Source organism: Anolis carolinensis, chromosome 1, assembly GCF_035594765.1.
Source record: "Anolis carolinensis isolate JA03-04 chromosome 1, rAnoCar3.1.pri, whole genome shotgun sequence".
NCBI classification, from domain to species: Eukaryota; Metazoa; Chordata; class Lepidosauria; order Squamata; family Dactyloidae; genus Anolis; species Anolis carolinensis.
In genome coordinates this window covers 117,377,594-117,395,022 of record NC_085841.1, presented here as the reverse complement: position 1 = coordinate 117,395,022, position 17,429 = coordinate 117,377,594, and the positions used below count along the sequence as shown (strand labels likewise).

The 17,429-nt window shown below is 39.8% G+C and overlaps 1 protein-coding gene across 4 annotated transcripts in view; it reads left to right on the top strand.

The window, feature by feature from the left end:
- prss35 (serine protease 35) overlaps positions 1–17,429 on the top strand; it is a 229,903-nt gene that overhangs the window by 185,437 nt on the left and 27,037 nt on the right. For 2 of the 4 annotated variants that reach the window (XR_010006355.1, XR_010006358.1), the window contains one exon: positions 10,515–10,944. The exons of the other annotated variants lie outside the window; for them this stretch is intronic. The gene's annotated coding sequence lies outside the window, so the exon portion shown is untranslated. Of the gene's footprint in view, positions 1–10,514; positions 10,945–17,429 lie in introns of those variants that run through there. 4 annotated transcript variants of the gene reach the window in all.

Below are 17,429 nucleotides of genomic sequence, written 5' to 3'. Positions count from 1 at the left end.
CCAAGTATGTATTCAAGTGTGACCTCAGATAGTCACATTGATGAACTATGACACCAATATGTATTTAGGATTGTCAAAACAAGTGCTGAATCAAGTCAGTGATGTCTTTTACTTCGGTGTTGGTATCACAAGTCATGACAGCACAGCACAAGAGTCAAAACTGAAATAATGGCAGCAGCTATTTCCATATCCTTTAATAGCACTGTCATTTATGATTTATGGTGATTCAAGTTAAGCCTATCACAGAGATTTCATGGCAAGATTTGTTCGGGGGAGGGGGGTTGCCAATGCCATGCCTTCCTCTAAAGCAGTGGTTCCCAACCTTTGGGCCTCCAGGTGTTTTGGACTTCAACTCCCAGAAATCCCAGCCAGCTTACCAGCTGTTAGGCACTGTGGGAGCTGAAGTCCAAAACATCTGGAAGTCCAAAGGTTGGGGAACCACTGCTCTAAAGTGATTTTGACTTGCCTAAGGCTACCTACCCAATGAGATTCCCTGGCCAAGTAATGGTTAACCTCATATGAATGTTCCTTGTCAAAAAATTCCACTAATTTTAATTATTATTAAATATTATTCTCTTTGGCTTTTCCATACAAGATTGGCCTATGTAGTTTCGAAACAGTATCTCCATGTGGGAGTCCTCAGACATCTGGTATCTTTAGGCATTGCTTCAAGTGTCTTTGCTTTGGAGGTAACAGTACTGTGAAGACACACCCAATATTTCATATATCCTGGAATTTCCAGCATAGAGATTCTAGATGTCAGAATTGAAATCCTTTACTAACTGTTTTTTAGCAAGTCCCTTCCTACTTTATTTATTACAAGCTGTATGAAACATCCAGTTTATCCACATCATGAAGTAGACAAGATAAAACTGTGTGGGCAGTCACTGGAGAGCTGAATCATCCTGAATTTACCAGAATGAGAAGTAGATATGATTACCGTCTGCATGTGTATATGAGTTTGTGTTATTTTTTAAGGCAGGATAAAAATATTCATAGGTTAAGGTAAAGGTTTTCCCCTGACATTAAGTCCAGTTGAGTCCAACTCTAGGGGTTGGTGCTCATCTCCATTTCTAAGCTGAAGATCCGGCGTTGTCCATAGACATCTCCAAAGTCATGTGGCCGGCATGACTGCATGGAGCACTGTTACCTTCTCACCAGAGCGGTATATATTGATCTACTCACATTTGCATGTTTTCGAACTACTAGATTGGCAGAAACTAGGGCTAACAGTGGCTCTCACTCCGCTCCCCAGATTCAAACCTGCAACCTTTTGGTCCACAAGTTCAGCAGCTCAGTGCTTTTACACGCTGCACCACTGAGGGCTCAAAAAATAATCATAGAGCTGCAATAAGTAAAAATTGACTTGATCACAAATAGCAAAAGAGAGAGAGAGAGAGAGAGAGAGAGAGAGAGAGAGAGAGAGAGAGAGAGAGAGAGAGAGAGAGAGAGAGGGGGGGATTTTGGAAGTTAAGCAAGGTCAGGCTTAATGAATGCATGGATGAGGGACCACCAAGAAATATAAGATATGGTAGATTAGGTTTCAGGGGAAGGTAATGGTAAATCTTGTATGAATGTTCCTTGTCAAGAAAATCCTATGAAATGTATTGAGTCACCATAATATGACAGGCAACTTGAAAGCACATACACACACATAACAGTAAACTTGTATTTTTCACACTATTATCCCTGCACCCCACACCACCCTCTCGTATTCCAGGTCTGGAGGATCTCCCAAATTTTTGAGATTGGGTAGAAAACTAGAAGGAGAATTCCACTTTCCCTATTTATGCAAATTGATGGTCTTCAACTTTTTGTTTATGGTGTCCATTGTATCAACATGGTGACAAATGTACAATTGGCTGGAGAGACAAGTTGAAAGTATCCTAATGCGTTTTAAAAATATTTTGTTTGTAGATGTTGAGATTTTTAAAGGCAATTGTAAATGTGTTGCAATGTGATCTCATTTTAGTTGCCAGGAATTCAACAATTTCTAAAGTCATTCCTACGCAATCCTGTGGATTTCCACTGAACAGGCAAGTGCCTATTGCAACTAAGTTCTGGTTCATCTTGTTCGACTTCTTTTGAAATACCTGTTCATAGGTACCACCAACTTGAAACAGGATTGGCAGCTAACCTGGAAAAGTCCAGACTTTATCTCCCTTCCGTGTTGAAGCAATTTCCATAAAAATAATTGAGCAGGATAAAAATTGGTCTCTTGTTTCACTTTATATATCTTTTGCTTTTTCTGTTTACCCATATGCTTAATCAGTAATCCAGTGATCTTTTACTGGCAGGCAAGATGGTTTCCAGTTGTGTACTGAGAAATATTTCACCGATTTATTTTGCTTGGATGCAAATGTGTGATTTGTTTGTGAATTTATTTCATATACTATCAGTTTGCTCACCTCCTGGAAATTGACTGCTGTGTGAATGTTCACTTGGCAGCCCCAACATGAGGAGACAAGCAGAAAGCTGCAAGCGTGAATATCAAGTGCCAACTGTACACCATGAGTGGTGAATGTGCCATAAGTTATTACTTGCAACCAGCCAGTTTATAATACATTATTACACTGTACTGTTAAAGAGTTACCATCCCACTTTAAATCCTATGGCTGACTCCTGTGGAATTGTGGGATTTGCAGTTTTGCGGGGGGGGGGGGGGGGGAGAGATTCCCTGCGAGAGAGATCATGAGCCTCACACAAACCCTGGAATTCTACAGGAAGAAGCCACAGGATTTAAAGTGATATGCCAACTCTTTAAAATGTAGTGTAATAATCTAGTCAAAATTATTCCCCCCTCCCCCCCCCACACATGCTGTCACTTCAGCTAACTGTATAGCTGGAAAAGATTCAGCCTTTCAGGAGATTATGAACCACCACATCTACCAGGCCTCATAACTGGATAATGAAAATTATTGCTAGACATTTCTGGAAGACCAAAACTTCTCTATCCTTGCCCTTGAGATCTTGTTTGAATTCTTAGTGTCAGCCTTGAACATTCAGATAAATTACATACTGATTAAATTTAACACGATTTGATCCAGGCTGTGATGCAAATCACTTATACTGATGGCTCTCTCTTTTCCTTTCATATTACTCTTTCTTTTTACAGGCTGCCTGTTTGTCATAAATAGATGATGTTATTTCATGTGATGTGTTTAATAATGTTTAATGTTTTATTAGGGGAGGTTCAACTTTGATGTTTTATACTGTTTTTTATCGAGGGCATTCAATTGTTGCCAACACCGTGAACCTCCCTGAGTCCCTTTCGGGATTGAGAAGGGCAGTATATAAATACTACAAATAAATAAAAAATAAATAAATTCTGTACATGTTGTTGTTTATTCGTTCAGTCGCTTCCGACTCTTTGTGACCTCATGGACCAGCCCACGCCAGAGCTTCTTGTCGGCCATCACCGCCTCCAGTTCCACTTCAAGGATATCATCCATCCATCTTGCCCTTGGTCGGCCTCTCTTCCTTTTTCTTCCATTTTCCCCAGCATCATGATCTTTTCCAAGCTTTCCTGTCTTCCCATTATGTGGCTAAAGCATCTTTGTCTCTAATATCTTTCCCTCCAGTGAGGAGCTGGGCATTATTTCCTGGAGTATGGACTGGTTGGGTCTTCTTGCGGTCCAAGGCACTCTCAGAATTTTCTTCCAACACCATAGTTCAAAAGCATCTATCTTCCTTTGCTCAGCCTTTCTTATGGTCCAGCTCTCGCATCCATAAGTTACTACAGGAAATACCATTGCTTTGACTATACGGACCTTCGTTGCCACTGTGATGTCTCTGCTCTTCACTATTTTATCAAGGTTGGCCATTGCTCTCCTCCCAAGCAGTAAACGTCTTCTGATTTCCTGGCTGCAGTCTGCATCTGCAGTGATCTTCACGCCTAGAAATATAAAGTCTGTCACTGCCTCCACGTTTTCTCCCTATATTTGCCAGTTATCAATCAGTCTGGTTTCCATAATCTTGGTTTTCTTGATGTTTAACTGCAACCTAGCATTTGCACTTTCTTTTTTCACCTTGGTGACAAGGCTCCTCAGCTCCTCCTCACTTTCAGCCATCAGAGTGGTATCATCTGCATACCTAAGGTTGTTAATGTTTCTTCCAGCAATTTTTAATCCAGCTGTGGATTTGTCAAGCCCCGCATGTCGCATGATGTATTCTACGTACAAGTTGAATAGGTAGGGTGAAAGTATACAGCCCTGCCATACTCCTTTCCCAATCTTGAACCAGTCCGTTGTTCTGTGGTCTGTTCTTACAGTGGCTACTTGGTCTTTATACAGATTTCTCAGGAGACAGACAAGATGACTTGGTATCCCCATACCACCAAGAACTTGCCACAATGTATTATGATCCACACAGTCGAAGGCTTTAGAATAGTCAATAAAGCAGAAATAGATGTTTTTCTGAAACTCCCTAGCTTCCTCCATTATCCAGCGGATATTGGAAATTTGGTCTCTTGTTCCTTTGCCTTTTCTAAACCCAGCTTGGACATCTGGCAACTCTCGCTCTATGTATTGCTGGAGTCTGCCTTGCAGGATCTTTAGCATTACCTTACTGGCATGTGAAATAAGTGCCACTGTATGAAAGTTTGAGCATTCTTTAGCACTTCCCTTTTTTGGTATGGGGATATAAATAGATTTTTTCCCAATCTGATGGCCATTCTTGTGTTTTCCATATTTGCTGGCATATGACATATATCACCTTGACAGCATCATCTTTCAAGATTTTAAACAACTCAGCTACGATCCCGTCATCTCCTGTTGCCTTGTTATTAGCAATGCTTCTTAAGGCCCATTCAACCTCACTCCTCAGGATGTCTGGTTCTAATTCATTCACCACACTGTCAAAGCTATCCTCTATATTATTATCCTTCCTATAGATCTTCTGTATATTCTCGCCACCTTTTCTTAATCTCTTCAGCTTCTGTTAGATCCTTGCCATCTTTGTTTTTGATCATGCCAATTTTTGCCTGAAATTTACCTCCAATGTTTCTGATTTTCTGGAAGAGGTCTCTTGTCCTTCCTATTTTATTATCTTCTTCTACCTCCATGCATTGCTTGTTTAAAAATAGTACCTTATCTCTTCTGGCTAACCTCTGGAATTGTGCATTTAATTGGGCATATCTCCCCCTATCACTGTTTCCTTTTGCCTTCCTTCTTTCTTGGGCTACTTCCAGTGTCTCAGCAGACAACTATCTTGCCTTCTTGATTTTCTTTTTCTTTGGGACATACTTTGTTGCTGCCTCTTGAACAATGTTGTGAACTTCTGTCCATAGTTCTTCTGGGACTCTATGTATTAAATCTAGCCCCTGAAATCTATTCTTCACCTCCACTGCATATTCACTAGGAATATTTGTGAGGTCATATCTAACTGGTCTGTGTATTTTCCCCAATCTCTTTAGTCTGATTCTAAATTGTACAATTAGAAGTTCGTGATCTGAACTACAGTCAGCTCCAGATCTTGTTTTCATTGAGTGGATGGATGTCCGCCACCTTTGGCTGCAAAGGATGTAGTCAATCTGATTTTGGTGTTGACCATCTGGTGAAGTCCATGTATAAAGCCATCTTTTAGGTTATTGGAATAGTGTGTTTGTTATGCACAGTGAATTTTCCTGGCAAAATTCTATCAGCCTACATCCTGCTTCATTTTGTTGTCCCAAACCATGCTTGCCTGTGATTCCGGTTGTCATTTCACTGCCCACCTTAGCATTCCAATCTCCTATAATGAAAATAATGACTCTTTTTGGTGTATTATCCAGTAGGTGCTGCAGATCCTCATAGAAAAGATCTAATTCTGCTTCTTCGGCAGCTGTGTTTGGGGCGTATATTTGGATCACTATGATGTTAAACGGCTTACCTTGTACTTAGATTGAGATCATTCTATCATTTTTTGGGTTGTATCCAAGCACTGCTTTACCAACGTTATTATTAATTATGAAGGCTACTCCATTTCTTCGGTGTTCCTCTTGTCCACAGTAGTAGATCTGGTGGTCATCTTTTGTGAAGTGGCCCATTCCAGTCCATTTCAATTCACTGACTCCCAGAATGTCTAGCTTTAATCTTGACATCTCACCAATAACCACGTCCAGTTTGCCCTGGCTCATAGATCTTACATTCCAGGTTCCTATAATGTGTTGATCTTTAAAACATCGGATTTGTCATTCACCTCCAGCACTGTCGGCCTTCCTTTCGGCTTTGAGCTAACTGCATCTAAACATTTGGGGCTAGTTGAGCTTATTCTCTGTTCCTCCCCAGTAACATTTTGACCATCTTCTGACCTGAGGGTCCCATCTCTAGTTGCACTGATCCATTTAGTTTTCATGGCAAGAATACTGGGGTGGGTTGCCATTACCTTCCCCAGGGATCGTATTTAGTCTGACCTCTCTGCCATGACCTTCCTGTCTTGGGTGCCCCTTCACAGTTTAGCTCATGGCATCATCGAGATGCCCAAGCCCCAGCACCATGTCAAAGTAACAATCTTTTGCAGGAGAAATTCTATACATGACATTGTTTTATGATCTGAGTCATTTATTCCAATGCCCTTTGTTCCAGAATCTTGCCTATCAAAAGGCAAGATATATGCTTTTCTCTGAAGAATAACCTATTCCTTGGTAATTGTCTATCAAAAATGCTTAGTCAGTGGAATGTGGACCCTGGGCTTGTTTTGCCAGAGACAAACTCAATCAAGTTTAAATGGGATTGCTTCACAGAGAATCTCAGAATACTTTCCAAGAAATTCAAGCATACTGAGTAAATAGACATAGGATCAAACTTGAAGATAACAGTGTTTAAACAGTGATATTAGGGGGAAAAGATTCAAAAGCATAAGCAAATGAGAAAGAAGAGGGAAGATGCTATAATCCCCACATGTTTTGCATGGTGTTGTTATCTGTCATCAAGTCGACTTTGACTTATGTTGGCCCTATGAATAAGAGGCTTCCAAATGTTCTGGTCATCCACTGCCCTGCTTCAATCTTTCAAACTCAGGGCTGTGGCTTCATTGAATCAATCCACTTGTAGTGTGGTCTTCCTCTTTTCCTTTTCCCTTCCACTTTACCAAGCACTTTACCTCTTTTCCAGTGAGTCATGTTGTCTCACAATATAGCCAAAGTATAACAGCCTCAATTGTGCACTGTTTGAATCCAGAGATCCATGTGGCAAAAGGAAAAGTAAACAAGGGCTTATCTACACTGGCCACTTAATTTGTAGCCATTCTAGAACAGCAATGATGATCACAGACTCCACCCCCAACCTGCAGAGGTGGAAGAGTATGGTCCAGCCAGGCTGAAACCTGTTTGCTGGACTGTCAGCTTACAATCCCCGTTGTTTTTGCCTCTTCCAGAAGGAAAGTGGTGGCACTGAATGGCACACATCAACCTGCTCTGAATAATTTACAAACAAAATATGAATATGTTATGCTTCTTTTTAGATAAGGGACGAGGAGCTGTAATTCAACAACATCTGGAGGTCTGGATGATTCTCAACCCTGTTGTAGACAATGGATCTGAATGGATGAATAGTCTGACTTGGCACAAGGCTGCTTCCAATACTCCGTGCCACCAAAGCTTCTTTGCTAGAGATTCTCAGCAGTAGAATGGTTTTACTGATCTTGAGCAAATCTGGAAAATAAACCCAGTGTGGAGTTAAAACAGCAATATGTTTTGCAGCCCCAAAAGAATGATAGGATTGTTATCGCATAGAAAAATGTCCTGGTACTAATTTACCTTTGTACACCTAGGAAATGTGTTTGGGTTATCAGCACAATGGTTTTGTGAATGGCCTTTGTATGCATTGTGATGGTCACTATCATTACTTTCTCTCTGATGCCTATCATTACATTTCCATATGTATTATATATTTCCACCTGATGAAGTGGACAACTAACCCATAAATGTTTATGCTGTAAGAAATGTGTTTGTCTTTAGGATGCTATAGGATTCTGTTGTTTTTGCAAGAACACACTAATATGGCTTTCCCTTTGGGTGGTGCTTCAAATATAAAATATAGCCAATGCATAAATAAATATGCATTTGTCATTTCTATTTCAAAGAGATTGAAAACAATGTAGATTAAAGTTTCCCAAGAAAAATAACAGGAGACACATGTAACAGGAAAATGAATGAGTCTCGTGAGGTATTTTATAAGTAGTTTCTTGTGTATAACCAGGAGAGATCTGTATACTGAGAGTGACACATTTAATCCACTGGAAAAAGTCTGAAGCACAGGAAAGAATTGTCCTTTTCATTTCCTAAAATAAAAAACCCCTGTGTGAAACTGAATGCAACCTGCTTACTTTCAGAAATACATGTATCAAATACCTGGGCCCATGAGGCCTCGTAGGGTGTACTCTTACCCTGTTTCCCCTAAAATAAGACATCCCCAGAAAATAAGACCTAGTAGAAGTTTTGCTGAATTGCTAAATATAAGGCCTCCCCCGAAAGTAAGACCTAGCAAAGATTTTGTTTGGAAGCATGCCCGCCGAACAGAACACCAGAGCATACAGGATCGGTAAATGTACATACCATAAAGTGTTGTACATGGAAATAATGGTACAGTAGAGTCTCACTTATCCAATGTTCTGGATTATCCAACACATTTTTGTAGTCAATGTTTTCAATGCATTGTGATCTTTTGGTGCTAAATTCGTAAATACAGTAATTACTACATAGCATTACTACGTATTGAACTACTTTTTCTGTCAAATTTCTTGTATAACATGATGTTTTGGTGCTTAATTTATAAAATCATAACCTAATTTGATGTTTAATAGGCTTTTCCTTAATCCCTCCTTATTATCCAAGATATTCGCTTATCCAAGCTTCTGCCGGCCCGTTTAGCTTGGATAAGTGAGACTCTACTGTACTAATAATACAATATAATAATATTAATTATACATTATATATTACATGTAATATTATTAATAATATTACAATATATAGATATAGTACAATATGGCAGCCCGTTTATGTTGGATAAGTGAGACTCTACTGTAGTAACAAGAAATTCTTGATAGGATTCACTGTCTGGTTATGCTGGTTTGTGATGACAACTACTGTACAGTATATAATAAATGTTCAATTTTTTTGTTCAACAATAAATGTGAATTCTTCTTCATGGAAAAATAAGACATCCCCTGAAAATAAGACCCAGAGCATCTTTCAGAGCAAAAATTAATATAAGACACTGTCTTATTTTCGGGGAAACATGGTAGTTCTGTGGGGTCAGAATGTCAATTTTAAGTTGCATTCCTGTTTGTCCAGAAGGAGTTCTTTCTTTTCCTCTTGTGCTGATTTTTTCCTGATTTCTTTCCAATAATTCTTTTTAAAATCCTTATCCTCTTAACTATTTTCCACCTTAATCTGCATTTTAAACCTTTATATTCCTTCAGCAGCTTGATCCTGTGAATATTTTGTGACACTTAAATTTCAAAGAGCCTACTGTGATTTATTATGGTTAAGTGTGCATTGGACTGCAGCCATAGGTGTAAAACAATCACACATTTCCTAACTGTAAAAATATCCCAAGCTTAAGTCTTTTGCCTTTAACTCCAGTCTGATTTTGAGACATTGGCCTAAAACCAGTTGCTAGTCCCAACTAAAGTAGACCAACAGAATCAATGTGATTTAAATATTAATTTAACAGGTATATTCAACTGAACTAGACTAGCAACTGAATTCACGCTACAAGCAGGTGGTCAGGCTTATCAGTCTTTACTGTGAAAATCTTCACATCATTTAAACTGGAAGGACTAGCTGTGTGGCAATATCAAGTTATGTAAATATAATGGTTGTAATAACACAAGAACCCAACAATCGGTTCTTGCCAAACTCTGTTCCCGCTTAACATATTTCACAAGCAGACAATGATTAGTTTTATTGTGGACGATTATTTGTTATATAGTTCAATTTACATCTCAAAGGAAGAGTCTCACAAAATGCTAAGCATGTTCAACTTGTCTTAGAGCCTTCTGCCCACCAGAAGCTACACCCAGGATTACAGATAAAAGTGTGATTTCAGGAGTTGCGGGCACATGCTACATACTTCCAGTCACTCAGATTGTTTTCATGAGCCTAACTCTGAGAGATGACATAACTATTTTAAATACCCAAAGGGATGTCATGTCAAAGTGGGAGTGAGCTTGTTTTTTTGCTGCTCCAGAGACTAGAATGGGAACTTTCAAATTAAACACACACACACACACACACACACACACACACGCCATCTAAACATTAGATCAATGATAGCTATCTAGAGTACCTCAGAAGATGTGATACTCTCCCGTCTTTGGACATTTTAAAGTAGAGGCCTGATTAACATATTTCAGGTGTGTGTCCATTGCTGAGTATCAGGGTGTTGGACTAGAAGGCTTTTGCAGTCTCTTCCAACTCTTAGGTATTTATTGTTGGTGTTGTTACACTGCTTTTCTCCAGAATTAAGACCCAGAGGTAGCACTTGGACCTGCAGCACCAGAATGGTAAAACACCCTTCTGTTCCCCAATATAGGTTTTTGGAGATGTTTGGAAATAGGTGGCTTATCAGACCTCTCGAACAGGTTGTTGGAGATGTTTGGACAACTGCAATGGAAAAGGGAGATTACCCATCTATCGCTTCTACTGGATTCCACTACTTTGACAATTTATTTAGGAATGAGGAAGTACTCCATCACTCCATCCAGGACTCGGTGTCACAAATGGATGATGAAGTGGCAGCTCCCCCTGTGGCCGGAATCGGGCATACCCTCATGAACCCGGAAGCTGGAAAATGTTAAATTGCCTCTGTGTCTGTCTGTCTGTCTATATGCCGTATGTCTAATAGCATTGAATGTTTGCCATGTATATGTGCATTGTGATCCGCCCTGAGTCTCCTTTGGGGTGAGAAAGGCAGAATATAAATACTGTAAATAAATAAATTAATAAATAAATTTATTTGCTGACATTGCCATATCAATATTTGGCCATCTAGATGTTTTGGACTACAATTCCCACAAACTCTTACTACTGGATATATGCTAGTTGGGGCTTATGAGGGCTGTAGCTTAAAATTTTTCTAGAGGGTGAAAGATCCTGCCATTTGTTTTGTGTCAAAAGCATTGCACAAATAAGTATAAAACTGATAAAATGGAGGGAACACAAGCAGCTAAATAATTTTAGATTAAAAATGGGCAACAGCAACCAGATTGTCTGTAGCTTTAAATGATTCTTCCTCTGTGCATGAGGCAGGACATTAGCATAAAGATGCAGAGTTGTTTGTTCTGCTCCACAGTCGCACAAGGTGGAGGATTCTTCTAGGTAGCGTCATTTTGCCAGGTTGTCTTTTGATCTGCCAACTCCACTTCTGAGTTTGTTCAGGGACTTCCAAGTTGCCCATTCTTGATTTGTCCCTCGAGAAAGACCCTCGTGGGGAGATATCCAGTTGGAATTGCCTGATTTTGCTGCCCAAAGGGATACTCTTGCTAATGCTGGGGGAACATTTAGAGGATTGGTGGTTCTCATGAAGCTTTTCCTTGATTTAAGTCTACTGGGAGGAGGCTCATAGCCAGGGCCGTAGCCAGAAAAAAAATTCGGTGAGGGTTTTGAAAATTTCGGGGGGGGGGGGGGGTGAATCCCTAACACCCCCCCCCCCCCCCCCAGCTACAGACCTGTCAATATCTGCTTGAGATAGTGCCTGGAGGGACTCTGAATTATTTGCGTCTCATAGACTTAGCATGGGGATTTGGTTAACCAGTTAAAATTCATGAGTAAACCAGTTTAAAAAAAAATTAAAAAATTCGGGGGGGGGGGGGGGTGAACCCTTAAACCCCCCTCCCCTGGCTACAGGCCTGCTGATAGCCATACAATGGGTGGCTTTCACAGTGTTCAACTTTATTTCTCTCGCAGTTGGCAGCAATTTCCCAAAAGCATTGCTTTACTCTGACAATGGAAGTTCAACACTGAATCCTGCCCAGTCTTTGGGTTCTGATAGTCACTTCTACATCATAGTGTTTTGTATTAGAGTTGCTGTTTTAGTCTTTATAAACATAAATTCACAAATGTTTCACTTTCTAGGATGATTTCAGCTTGCTTTTTAAAATGTTAAACTCTAGCTTAATTTTACACAAGAAATTTAAAAACAAATCACAAGATCTACTTTCATAAAAGTCACCAGTGTCTCTAAATCCTGTGTGCTGTAACATCACTGTGTAGCAGAACTCAATGACACTCATAAAATGCTTACTTCTAAGCTTATGGCATCGCTGCTTTTGTTCCCAGAGGAGAGGGTACTGTTCTGGAAATCTTCATGGGCTTTTAGTTCACAGTAGGCTTTTCCAGATAACAACCATATGGATGTTATTACATTTTGTTGCCAGTTGATGCGAGTGGGAGGTTTCACTCTGTCCTCATTCTGTGACTTTCACATTCAAGTATAATAATGGTACTCTGAATGAAAATTTTAAAGATACTGCAATATGTTTGTTGAATTCACTGAAACTCTTTCTGCTGGTAGTTTATGTGGCCTGAGTAGCTGCCATCTCAGTGAGCATTGATGAGCAATGGAGGTGTGAGATGAACATGGGGGGCATGGGCATGGATGGATTTATAATTCTCATTTAAATGTGTTTGTATGAAAACAGATGATGAACATGGAAGAAATAAAGACACAGCTTTATTGATTACTGCTGTTGGTAGGCAAATATTCAGGAGTCTGGATCTAGGCATCTCCAGCCCATCAGTTGATCAATGAACCTGAATCTGGCTGGTGATGGAATCTTTGGGATGGCACAAAGGCATTCAAACAATGGCAATATGGTTGAACATCAAAAGAGGGAGGGGGGGGGAGATGTTCCAAAAGGAACTGTCAAACATGGTGGGAGCACCCGGAGCAGGAAAGTAAAAACCCCACAGTTCCCCCAACTGGAGTGGAGCCCATGTCTGGGCTACTCAAGCCAGGGCCCATAACTCAGTTGTTTCTATCCATTGGCTGATGATTCCCATATCTCCTCACTGAACTGTACCAGTGATACGGCTTTATACTTCAGGATTTTGTCTAGTGCCTTTGTCTTTGAAGATTTGCTGTAAATTGGGATCAAAGTGCAAAGGTAATTTTCAGTCAATTAACTCAGCAGGAGGAAGAGAGCAAATGGATGATAAGGGATGTGGGAGACTGTCTTACGTATCTGAAGGGTCCTGGGAAGACTGTTGTTAACAAAGCATTGACTGCTTAGGGGTAGCTTCTCTGCTCTTCAAAGTTTCAGCTGATAAAGTCTTTCTCAGTAAATGCTGGCTTTATAATGTATGCACTTAAAGGGTATTGGAATATTCAGTGTTTTATTAGTGCTATGTCTTGGCTCGAAGCATCTAGCAGGAAAAAAAGTATTTAACCTTTATCCAATTATCACAATAACAATCCTATGTGGATGCTAAAGCAAAACCTATAAGAAATGGAATGATATGAAGCATAATAAACTATCATTAATAGGACCAGGAAGAACAATGCATGATTTCTTTCACAATTACAGTCAGATTCACTAGTCAAAGGCGTACTTACCAACGGCTCCTCCTCATCTTGGAGAGGAATGACCAATAGGGTGCCACAGGGTTCTGTTTTGGGCCCAGTGCTGTTCAACATATTTATTAATGACTTAGAGAGCATGCCTATTAAATCTGTAAATGACACCAAATTGGGAGGGGTAAGCTAATACCCTAAAGACTGGATCAGAATCCAAAACAACCTCAACCGTTTAGAGAGCTGGGCCAAGACTAACAAAACAAACTTTAACAGAGAAAAATGTACAGTACTACACTTAGACAGAAAAAATGTTAAGCACATATACAGGATGGGTGACACTTGACTTGAAAACAGTGTGTGAAAGGGATCTAGGAGATAGTAGGCCACATGCTGAACATAAGTAAACAGTGTAATGCAACAGCTAAAAAGCCAAATCTAGGTGGCATCAATAGCAGTATAGTGTCTAGACCAGTGTTCCCCAACCATTGGTCCTCCAAGTATTTTGGACTTCAGCTCCCACAATTCCTAACAGCTGGATGGGATTTCCAGGAGTTGAAGCCCAAAACATCTGGAGGACCAAAGGTTGGGAGCCACTGGTCTAGACCCAGGGAAGTCATAGTCCCACTCTATTTTGCCTTCGTCAGACCTCACCTGGAATATTGTGTCCAGGTCTGGGCACCTCAATTCAAGAAGAATATTGACAAACTGGAAGATGTCTAGAGGAGAGCAACTAAAATGATCAAAAGTTTGGAAACTAAGCCCTGTAAGGAACAGCTGGGGAATCTGGGCATGTTTACCTTGAAGAAAAGAAGGCTGAAAGAGAACCTGATGGCCATGTTAAAATATCTGAAAAAAATCACATTGAGGAAGGGTTAAACTTGTTTTTTACTGCTCTGGAAACCAGGCCATGCAGCAATGGATTTGATTGGGTGTTCCTGCATGGCAAAAGAGGGGTGGACTGGATGGCCTCTTCCAATTCTATGATTCTATGGTAAGCAATGCAAGTAATGCAGCCCATTTTTCGAGGGGGGCGGGAGAGATATGATTATAAATATTTCTGATTTTTAAAAAAACAGATATTAGTTTTTAATCAAGCACAAGTGAAATGCTTTTGAATACTGCCTCATTTTTTTATAGCTATGTCATATGAAATCAATAATGAACCTTCTTGAAAAGTTGTTTCCATAGCCAACAAATATGTTATACACTTAGTATTTAAGCCAACTTCATGTGAACCCATTTAAGCGGGTTATGAGAACAGAAAGTCCATTTACTACTTTTGGCTGCAACACATTCCAAAGTTTAGAAGCTTTTTCACAAAAGGCACACTACACTATAAAGGTTTTAGGGCCAATATGTCCATAGTTTTCAGTTTTCATGCAAGTTTTACTTTAAAGCCAATTGCAACCATACATACAAATACAAACATTTACATGGCATAGCCTGAATCTGACCTTCTGAAATGTGTGCCCCCACCTCCTTTTCTATATTATGTTGAAGCTGAAAATGTGTTTTTCTTCAGCTTCAGGCATTCTGGTTTAACAGCTAGAAAAGAAAAGAAATGGTAAATAGTCCTCCTACTTGTATCATCTGAACTATACATACTGGCTTGGAAAATTCTCAGAGGTATAGTCCAAAATAATAACTTTTCAACTGTAAACCACCCAGGGCAGATACAACCACATAAGAAACCCAATTGGTATCTTGATAGTTTTAGGGGATCCAACAAAACTGCATGCAGACGTCACAGAACTTATTCACACCTCACCCAACCCTGCCTTTGGGGATTAAGTGTTTGCCCTATATTTATTCACTGGAATCAATGGGACTTTCTTCCAAGCAAATATGCTTGGGATTGCAACCTTTGGGTAGCAACCTTTTAATTAGGGATAGCACATTTTACATCTCCATGCTGATAGCACAAAAAGGAACATTTTTAAACATACAGCACATCACTGGGTATAACATTTGTCCTATTTGGAGTCTTACTTATCCTGCCCTAAACAACATTTTTCATATTGCTGTGACATAATTTGTTCCAAGGTAGTGGCGTAATGTTTTAGAGCTCAGTTTAGAATAAAAAAGTAGCTCATATTTCAATGCACTCAACAGAAAATCTGGGAAAGATCCAATGATTATTTTACACCTATTATATTTCTTTAAGATGGAATTGAATTCTAAAGTACCTGTTCAGTTATTAATTGAAAAATTAATTTCTGTGGTCAGTTGAAAATGAAAACTTGGCAAATCCACATTTGCTATCAGTTCTCTCTGCATGCACAAATCATCCAATTTACCAGATATATATTTATACAGTATATCTTCTGAATTTTCCAATGATGGAGGGCAAAATCCTGCCATGGTTTGCTACTCCTCATTTTTCTGGTGGTCTAAAACAGCATTTGCCATCTCTGTATTTTAGGGCAGCAATGTATGGACTAGAGATCTTATACAAGAAGAGCCAAATGGCAATATATAATTGCATCTCAAAGTAGATACGTTTTCAATGAGTTATCTGCCATTTCCTTTCTTCATATAGCTTAAACAACACTGCCGTAAAGAACAGCTATTTTTATTCATATCACCATAGTACAGCATAATACCTATTGAGAAAAGAATAAAATGCATCTGTATTCTAGATAGATACAGGGACATCTGTCTTATGTTTTAGGTTTAGCACTGGTGATATTTCTAATACTGTAGTTTTTCCAGGAAACACCTGCCAAGCAGCTTAATTTCCTAATGATACCACTTTAGTCAACCAAAATTCCACTTATGAGGTGTTACACTGTGATTATAAAGGCATATATTGTTCTAGCAATTAATAGCAGTCAGTGGTCTAATTACATAGACTTATGCCCTGATATTTCAGCTTTGCAGAAACCTAATTCCCCCAGATAGCCCAAATGTTTTGATGTCTTCTTGTATTCCAAACCATTAAATATTTCATACATAGTTTTCACTTGCAGAGTTAAAGACATTTCAACTCTTATACTTTTTTTGGCAAGCGTAGACAATTTAGTGAAGTGTCTAGATTTTATGAAGGAGCTGCTTGGCTTCTTAACAAAGCAAAGGGGGGGGGGGGGGGGGAAGGAACGCAACATTCTCAAATACTGGCCTGGGCCGATGCTTCTATTTAAGCCAGTCTCAGTTTTCTCACCGACTATTATGTCAGCGCATGAGATCTATTTCATTTCTGTTGAGAAACATTTCAAAATATAGTCAGCCTTCCACATCCATGCATTCCACGCATTCAACTACCTTGAAAACAGCTTTTAAAAATTCAATATCTTGATTTTGCCATCATATATAAGGGACAGCCTTTTATGATGCCATTGTATATAAGGGATTTGAGCTTCCTTAGATCTGGTATACACATATGTGTGTCTGTCCCCTAGAACCGAGCCAGGCATGGACTCTCAGCGGCTCACTGCCGAATTTCGTTATCCGCCTATCGTATCTCGATATCCACGAATCGGGTCTCACTATCCGTGGTCTGGATCTCATTATCCACAACCACTTCAAATTGCTCAATTTCAAAGTCAGCATGGACAGTATTTCAGGTAATGCACATGTGAAGGATTGGGTTGGGAAAAGAATAGCAGTTTTTTCATGTCAGGAGCGACTTGAGAAACTGCCAGTTGCTTCTGATGTGAGAGAATTGGCGTCTGAAAGGACATTGCTCAGGGGACGCCCGGATGTTTAATGTTTTACCATCCTGTGGGAGGCTACTTTCATGTCCCCACATGGGAAGCTAGAACTGACAGACGGTAGCGTACCCTGCTCCATGGATTCAAACCACCAACCTTTCAGTCAGCAGTCCTGCCTGCACAAGGGTTTAGCCCATTGCACCACTGGAGGCTCCAGAATAGCTCTGCATGCCTTCCCTTTTGCCAGCAAGTGCTGACGGCCATATGAAGAGGACCTAAGAAT